General features: G+C 42.9%; 1 pseudogene; it reads left to right on the top strand.

Annotated features, from left to right (window-relative positions):
- The first annotated feature begins 843 nt into the window (after positions 1–843).
- Positions 844–1,443, top strand: LOC133246889 (small ribosomal subunit protein eS7-like; annotated as a pseudogene).
- The last annotated feature ends 7,090 nt before the right edge of the window (positions 1,444–8,533 follow it).

The raw sequence follows: 8,533 nt of genomic DNA, 5'->3' as shown, positions 1-8,533 counted from the left end.
TAACATTTTTGTTAATCAAATGTTAGCTATAAGGTTTAGCTAGGTTCTTTTATTTTGTTTGCTCCTTAGCACAGTGGCTTTCAAAGATTTTTAACCATGACCCAAAGAATTCATTTTATACTGTGACCCAGAACCCATAAGAAAATTTCATCAAGTACTATTGAGATGCACTCTAATGTTTTATATCCTCTTGTATTTTATTATTTAAAAAAATGCTGATCACTGACCCTCTAAATTGATTTCATGACCCACTGCTGAGTTATAACTTGCAGCTTGAAAATTCCTGTCTTCTCATGTCTTCGAAGGGGTGATGAGTACGTAGGGAAGAGGAATGATACCACAGATAGGGGAGAGAAAATGTGAGCAGGTCTGTCATCAGTAAAGAGGTGACAGAAGCAATCACCACTCTAACTTTCTGTGCCTTAAGAGGGGAGTGAATGACCGAGGGGGCTTCACTAGGAAGAGGGCTTTATTTCTCCAAATTAGAAGACAATCTTTTGATATCTGGTAAAGGTATAGAGTAGTGTGGATAAAACTATGTGGTGTGGAGCATTCTGAGATAATCATGGACGTTCTTTAAAAAATCTGATGAGTGATGAAATAAGTTTGAGGAATGTTAAAATTTATATACCCAATTTGGATAGCTTATTTATCCACTTTTATCCAATGGATATTTATCCATTAAATATCCTTCCATATTTACAAGCATATTTCAAGAGCTGAAAATACTTCTGGTAATGAAATAAATTTTATCCTTTTTTAAAAATCCAAGATTTGCTCTTCCTAGGCCTACTGGTGTCAGTGGCAGCAACAAGTATTGGCCACATCTGCCAGGTGCAGGCCATGTTCATTTCCAGCATGAAGATCATGAAGCCCAACATAGAGAAGTTGGAGGAGTCTGAATTGGGCATCTCCCAGGCCCTCTTGGAACTGGAGATGAACTCGGACCTCAAGGCCCAGCTGCGGGAGCCGAACATAACAGACGCCGAGGAAACTGAAGTTGGTGGTGGCTGGAAAGCTATCATCATCTTTGTTCCCATTCAGCAGTTGAAATCTTTCCTAAAAATCCATGGGCAGCTGCTGCACAAGTTGGAGAAGTTCAGAGGGAAACACATCATCTTCATCGCTCAGAGGAGAATTCTGCCTAATCCAACTCAAAAAAGTTGTACGAAAAATAAGCAAAAGCATCCCAGGAGCCTCACTCTGACTGCCATGCATGACACCATCCTGGAGAACTTGGTTTTCGCAAGTGAGATTGTGGGTAAGAGAATCCCCATGAAGCTGGACGGCAGCTGACTCATAATGGTCCATTTGGATAAAGCACAGCAGAACAACGTGGAACACAAGGCTGAAACATTTTCTCGTCTCTACAAGAAGCTCATGGGCAAGGATGTTAATTTTGAATTCCCAGAGTTTCAGTTGCAAACAAAAATGATTAAATAAAATATTATTCACAATAAAAAGCCCAAGATTTAATTGATTAAAGAACCGTTTGTGTTCTGTCACATTATCATCTTGCAAACCATTTGGGAAATGCAGATATAAACGGGCATCATTGCAGAAGACAAAGCTGAGAGTGCAGAGTCAAATGGGAGACTGTTTGCATCCATGGTGGTCTTTTTACTAATAAAGGGTCTAAGCCAGGAAAATGTCTTCTGTAAAGAGCCAGGTAGTCAAGACTGTAGGCTTTGGGAATTCCTTGGCAGTCCAGTGGTAAGGATTTGGTGCTTTCACTGCCATAGGCCCTGATTCAGTCTCGGATCAGGGAACTAAGATCCCACAAGAAAGTAAGTAAATAAGAATACTGTAGGCTTTATTTTTGTTGCAATTACTCAGCTCTGCCATTCTACTGTGCAAGCAGCCATAGACAATACATAAGGGAGTGAGTAGGCTGTGTTTCTGTTCAACTTTATTTATGGACATTGAAATTTAAATTTCATATGACTTTCCTACATCAAGAAATCTTATTCTTCTTATGCTTTTCCTAAGCATTTAAAAAATGTAAACACCACTCTTGGTTTGTGGGTTATGCAAAATCTGTGCTAGATCTTGTGTGTGGGTCATAGTTTGCCAGTCACTGGTCTATATCTTTAGGTTTTGCATCTTTACAACTCAAAGGAGAGACCAAGAGTCCAAGTGAGGACCTAAGGAGGCCAAAAGGCTGGAATTTGGGGGAGTCCACCCTAACCCACTCCAGTACTCTTGCCTGGAAAATCCCATGGATGGAGGAGCCTGGTGGGCTGCAGTCCATGGGGTCGCCAAGAGTAGGACATGACTGAGTGACTTCACTTTCACTTTTCACTTTCATGCATTGGAGAAGGAATTGGCAACCCACTCCAGTGTTCTTGCCTGGAGAATCCCAGGGACGGGGGAGCCTGGTGGGCTGCCGTTGATGGGGTCGCACAGAGTCAGACATGACTGGAGCGACTTAGCAGTAGCAGGAGCACTCTAAGAAAAGTTGGGTGGAGGACATTTGAGGAGCTAATTTCTGGGTTACAACTGTGTTATAACCCTCAGGAAGAGGGAGAATATTATTAGAAGTCAGTGTATTAGTTATGGTAACACTGGCTGCTTAAACAACCCTTAAAGATAATTAAAGTCTATTTCTCACTTTCCAAAATAGATGTTTCTGATGATCAGCAGTGGTTTTCCTCCAAGTGTTTATTAAAAGAACTAGGTTGCTTTCTTCTTGTGGCCTCATCCCCTTTATCCCTCAGTTCACCATGCACTGTGGTCCCTCACATTAGTCTATAGATGGGAAAGAGCTTGGAGGATCTTATGTGAGAGGTTCTTAAGGATCAGGCTTAGAACTGGCACACCTCACTTCTGCTCACATACCATTGGCCAGAACCCAGTCACATGGCTACAACTGACAGCAAGGCAGTCTGGGAAATATAGTCTTAACCTGTGTGGCCAGGAAGAAGAGGAAATGGATTTGATGCACACTAGTTAATAAAGAAGTAGGGAAGGCATTCCAATAGAGGGGGCAGCATAAAGGCAGAGAGAGGGGAAAGACTGAGGCGAAACAGGGAGCTACATGCCATTTGGGGTCGCCAGGAGTGTTTGTGGGAAGGAGACGTTAGAGATGGGATGTCTGTGGTATAGAGCTCAACACTACCAACCTCCCCCACCCCCAAACCCCACCTTGCAAGAGGTAGAAAAGGTTGTGCATTTAATGTGAAGACTGAAATGAGTATTTGTGCAAGATGTAGGGGATGGGGGGCTGCTCTCTCATTTTCCCTTCCCCCTTGAAAACAAAGATCAGTGATCTCAGAGTGGGTGCAGGCAAGAAGAGGCCAGGAGCAGGGTGATCAGGCTTGTGTTTGCTTAGGTTCCAAGCCACTGGGCTCTGCATGGTCATACACTTCCTGACAATCTAGTGTCTCAGTCCATCAGACAGAGACTGGGAGCCCGTGTTCCAGGTGTAAAGAATCAGCATTTGGTTGGCATATTCTTTGCCTTCTATCCCCACAGGAGCTTCTGATGCACCAGTAGATGACTGGACACGGAAAACAGAGGCAGGATCAGGTTTTAAATGACTACCAGCAGGCACACCCACCTTGTGCTAAAATCTTTCTCAGGTTCCTGCTGTGCTGTTTTATCTCCTCTTCCTTTCAAATGCCTCAAGCAAAAGTCCAGAGCCTTCCAGGGAGGCTGTGACATCCTCCTGGGAACAAGCTCCAAACCCAGGGTGAGAGGTATTAAAGACTGAAGGAACCTGCCATCTGCATTAACTTCTAAGTCTAGTCAAGAAAATTGTTTCTGTCTGCCCGGGCTTGACAAATCAATCAATCTATCACTCTGTTTCCCGAATTTCCTGGGAGCAAGCTCTCAGCTTTTCTGTACAAATACATCCCAGTACTGAGCTTGAGTAATAGACAGGAGGTTATCAGCAATTATATGAGAAGAGAACCTTTCTCTACCATCATTCTCAGCACTAAATTGCTCTTATCAGCACAACTTAAAAGGAGGAAACTGCCTTTATCCACTAAGCATCCTTCCTTTAGTGATGCTGTCCCTGTTGCTCCTCACAGGCTGCACGGTTACATCACTAAAGGTCACTGATTGATGCCACCATCTCCCTTTGAGACCCTTTTCTCTCTCCCTGCATTCCCTTCAGTGATGTTCATGCACCTTTTTCTCAGTCTCCTCTCCTGCCTCCATTAAGTCACAACAAAAACATCCCAGAGCCACTTGAGATCATCCATGCAATGATGGACAGGCTTGGCTATATAATTTGCAGGTCGCTGTGCAAAATGAAAATGTGGGTGCCTTGTTGAAAAAGCAGGAAAAAAAGAACCATATGTTGATTTTGTCATGCCATGAGTAATGGGAGAGGTTTCGTCCTCCTGTTTTACTTTGCTAGGGCTGCTATAATAAGATGCCACAGACTGGTGCCTTAAATATCAGAAATGTATTTTCTCACCACTTTGGTGGCTTGAAGTCTAACATCAAGCTGCTGGAAGGTTTGGTTTCCCCTGAGGCCTCTCTGCTTAACCTAGAGATGGCCACCTTCTTTCTAATCCCTCACATGGCCTCTTCTCTGAGTCTATTCCTCTTCTTATAAGACCATCACTCCTGTTGGATTAGGGCGCCATCCTAGGACCTCACTTAACCTTAATTACACTTTTTTAAGGGCTTCCTTGGTGGCTCATACAGTAAAGAATTGTCTGCAGTGAGGGAAACCCGGGTTCGATCCCTGGGTTGGGAAGATTCCCCTGGAGAAGGGAATAGCAACACACTTCAGTATTTTTGACTGGAAAATGTCATGGACAGAGCCCATGGGGGTCACAAAAGGCACGACTGAGCAACTAACACACATACACGCGTGCACACACACACATGCACACATGTTTCTTTAAAGGCCCTGTCTCTAATTACAGTCAAATGCTGATACTCTGGGGGACAGGGCTTCACCATATGAATTTGGGAGGACACTGTTTCATCCATAACACTCCCCAAAGTAAAATGTAATGTCGCCAAATGAAGGGGAAGAAGCTGTCAGGCAAGCAAGAGCAACAGAGGGTTCCAACCTTGCTCATCTGTACCCTCATTGTAGCACAAATGTGTTTACCCAGCCCCAACTTTCTTTTCGTACTAGTACAATTTTGTTTTTTAATGGTATAAATGTATTAGGGTCAAAGGAGGAGATTTAAGAGCCTGAAGGAGTGCTGGTTAATTCTCAGTTAATCTCAGCCCCATTAACCCTCTGCTGCTGCTGCTGCTAAGTTGCTTCAGTCGTGTCCAACTCTGTGCGACCCATAGATGGCAGCCCTCTAGGCTCCTCTGTCCCTGGGATTCTCCTAGCAAGAATACTGGAGTGGGTTGCCATTTCCTTCTCCAATGCATGCATGCATGCTAAGTTGCTTCAGTCGTGTCCGACTGTGCGACCCCATGGACAGCAGCCTACCAGGCTCCTCTGTCCAAGGAATTCTCTAGGCAAGAATACTGGAGTAGTTTGCCATTTCCTTCTTCCATTCACCCCCATGTCTGCTGTAATTGTATAGGCTGAGAGAAGAGAAATAGATTCTGAGTAAGGCGGGAGAGACTCAGGTTTATTAACTGGACCACGAGGGCCCATTTCAAGTGTTGGTCACTTTTATTCCTTAATCCTTAAGGTAAACTATACACTGATACTTCTGTGAGATTTTCTAGAACAACAATCAAACAAATTCTTCACTTTTCTTGACATAAATTAAATCTTCCCTGGTGCCTCCCTGTTTTCTTTCCTCTTTCCATACCCCAAATTTGTCCCAAATCCTCTCTTTAAGATCTATGGAGGATTAGAGATTTATCACTAGTATATCAGCTCTTAGGTCTGCCTTCTTCTCTGCCTACTGGTTTCTCATTATCCGCAACTCATTATTATGTGTATTCAGCAACATATATTTATTGAACACCTACTTTGTACCAGCAATTGTTCTGGGTAATTTGGAAGCATCAGGGAGCAAAACCAGATGAAGATGTCTATGCTAGGAGAGCTTACTTTCTGCTAGAGAGGTAGAGAATGCTCCATAAGTATAATAAATGGATAGATCACATATTGTAGGTGCTGACAATGCCATGGGAAGTGAAAAGATGGAGTAAGAGAAGCAGAGTGGGGAGTTCCAGGGCTTGGGGACATATTGATATATTAGAGTACTCAGAGTGGGTCTTCTGCTGAAGATGATGTGCTGGACAGTCTTCATTAGCCCTTCCAGATCTACTCTTCAACTTTCATCCTGCTCTGTGCCCAGGGAGGATGATCTATATGGGTTGTACCAATGGGCCTCTCTCTGTGTGACTTCTCATTGAGTTGGGCCAATGGATGACACTGGCAGGGCATTAGAGGGCAGGAGTGCATTGAAGTCAAGGTTTTTATTCCCCTGGCCTCTGTGTTTCTAGGTTACAGATTGGTAGCAGCTATAATCCTTACTGAAGTTTAAGCTCTTTCCAGGTTGCCTCTCTTGAGTTCCAAGGGGTGCTCCCATTGTTGCTAACCCCCTGGTGCCTCCTCTATTCCTTATTGGTGTCTATTAAATCTGTCCACATCTTTGTAAAATGGCCCTTTATTGTACTCTCCCATTATCCCCATTTGAATGTACTACTTGTTTCCTGCCAGAATCTTGACTTCTATAATAATTAGTAGTGAGAGAAGTGCCCCTGGGACACAGCCTCTTAAAATGAGATTTTGTGATTGAGTTGCCTATATCTGAGAAGTATAGAGACAATCTCCATGACGGGAGGAGAGGGAAAGGGATAAGACACTGATCATCCTTGGCATGCACAACTGTCTCCTCTTAACCGATTCTTATACTCTAGTTATTTTTCCATTCCTAAAGGTACGGTGGGAACTAATGTACTCAACTGGCAGAATACACACATTAGCTCCCTATGGTGTGAAATGAAGATTACATTGACAGGAAGAGCCAAGTAGAAGCCCCCAAATAATCACCTTAATGCAATGTGGTATCCCTGGAGGAACTGCAGAGTTTAATGCCATCATCAGAGACTTAGAAGGTGCAGGGTGATTAATTCTACCATATTTCCATTTAACTAGTCTATTTGGCAGGTGCACAAACCAGATGGGTCTTAGAGAATAATTGTAGATTGTCCCAGACTAAATCAGGTGGTTATGGAAATCACAGTTGAGATTTTGGATGTGGTACGATTACTGGAGCAAATTAATAATTACTCCTAGCACCTGGTTTTTAGCTACCAACATGAAAATGCTCTTGATGGATAGTGGGAAAGGTAGCTGTCAGTCATTCTCCTTCCTTGGCTACGTTAGTACTTCTTCAATGAGCCCATGTAGACCATGGCAACAGAGACTAAGATGGAGGTTTAACATGGACTTCTCATTCCCAAGGTTGACTTGGTGAGAGTCAATACGGACTGCCCAACTTTTCAAGTGCAGAGGCAACTGAGTCCTAATAAAACACCATTCCCTGAAGTAAGCAATAATTTGTCCTCGCAGGAATAAATATATATCCCAAATACACATTTGCCTTCCTTTCTCAGAACTCTTCTGCTGGCATTCCCACTTATGGGTCTACAAATGCCTTATCCATTGACATGGTTTCTCACAAAATGTATCCATTTAACGCACTTATTTGGTGGTGAAGGAGGTGTGGCGAAGGGCTCTTGCTCCTGTTACCCCAAAGCAGATGACTTGATAGATTGCTGGAATGGTCTGATGAAGATAGTTCCTTACAAGCAGGTACCATCTTCTTCAGTGTGCATGGACCTAAGAACCAAGAGAAATGAGAGTGGCTTGAGTGAAGTCTGATGTTATCACTATCTTGATATCTGTATTCTGTGAAGGGATGTTCTGCCAGAAAAGAGAGTTCTAGTTCAATTAAATCGGGAGCTGAGCCTATTCCCCAGCCATTTTTAGGCTCCTCTTACCAGTGAACTAACAAAGAAGGTGTGGAATGCACAGTACTGGCTGGGGGAATTGGTACAGGGATCTTGTAAAACTAATTTCTGAAAAGACTAGAATAAATTCACAACCAACTGAAATAAATGTTTAAGCAAACTAAAGCCACAAAGTATCACAAAAGGAAATGGTTTATGTAAAATATATTAACAAGGACTTCTTCTTTAGAGAAGCAGAAGGTATGGTCCCCAGAGTCAGTAGGTAATTACACTATTCTTTTTCTCCAAGAGAAGCATCTGCCAAGATTTTCTCACATCCTGGCATATATTCCTTTGAAATATGCAAGGTTTCCACAGCCATCTTTGTAATTTGTTCTTCATATTCAACATAATCTTTATTCATAGCTACATCAGAGTTTGATGATTGGACCATAAAGTAAACATCATGCCAGAAACATAAAGACTTTAGCCAAGAGAAGAAATTGCCCAAAATTCTTGTTTGGGGAAGAAGGCAATTTTTTTTTTCTATCAGCATCAGTCTTCTGCTGCTCTTTGCTGCACAGGATGCTTTAAGCACCATGATTCTGCAGAAAACACTGCACTGACTTGACATCAGCAGGAATAATCACTAAATCCCTTGGCCTGCTGGGTACTGGTCTGCCAGACATGGTGTGAC

Source organism: Bos javanicus, chromosome 4 (genome assembly GCF_032452875.1).
Source record: "Bos javanicus breed banteng chromosome 4, ARS-OSU_banteng_1.0, whole genome shotgun sequence".
NCBI lineage: Eukaryota > Metazoa > Chordata > Mammalia > Artiodactyla > Bovidae > Bos > Bos javanicus.
Note: the sequence above shows the minus strand (reverse complement) of the source record. Positions and strands in the feature narration are given on the sequence as shown.